Source organism: Morone saxatilis, unplaced genomic scaffold (assembly GCF_004916995.1).
Source record: "Morone saxatilis isolate NCDOM2014 unplaced genomic scaffold, NCSU_SB_2.0 Contig2, whole genome shotgun sequence".
In the NCBI taxonomy this organism is placed as follows: Eukaryota; Metazoa; Chordata; class Actinopteri; family Moronidae; genus Morone; species Morone saxatilis.
Genome location: NW_023339762.1, coordinates 25,320,342 through 25,320,849, shown reverse-complemented (window position 1 = coordinate 25,320,849; position 508 = coordinate 25,320,342). Strand labels below are relative to the sequence as shown.

The window sequence follows — 508 nt, the reverse complement described above, 5'->3', positions numbered from 1 at the left end:
CTCTCTCTCTCTCTCTGACTGACTCACTCTCTCTGCTTCCCTCTGAGCTCATGCTTTCGCCTCCTTCTCTCCTCTACCTTTTCGTTGTTGAATGTATAATTTTGGTTTAACAGGCTCTCTGGGGGGAGTATCATATCCCCAATGAGCGGCCGGTTCCAGGAGGTGTAAACTGTAAAAGCTTCTTCTAAGCCACCTGCTAGCAGCAAACCAGGAACCGGGCCTTGCTTGTCCCTACTTCTTGGCAGTGTCACTTATTAACCCCCACATGTGCCAACCCAACAAGTAACACCATGTTTATCCCCCCACTGGCTCCTTTTAGCCGGGCTTGTTGCTACTTGTTGTAGCCGTAATGCCAAATAGCATTTGTAGCTGCTGTTAGACAGGGAGGGTTTTGGGTCCGAAGTAATATTTAAACCACAGAGAAAACAGTTCAGCATGCCCTTTTTAAACTGTGTGCCACACGACCTGGAAAACCTGGGAATGTAGACTAGTTTTCCAGTCATGAAAA

The 508-nt window shown here is 47.4% G+C and overlaps 1 protein-coding gene across 1 annotated transcript in view; it reads left to right on the top strand.

The window, feature by feature from the left end:
- The window catches only part of siah1 (siah E3 ubiquitin protein ligase 1), a 14,159-nt gene that overhangs the window by 5,188 nt on the left and 8,463 nt on the right, over positions 1-508 (top strand). The window lies entirely within an intron of this gene.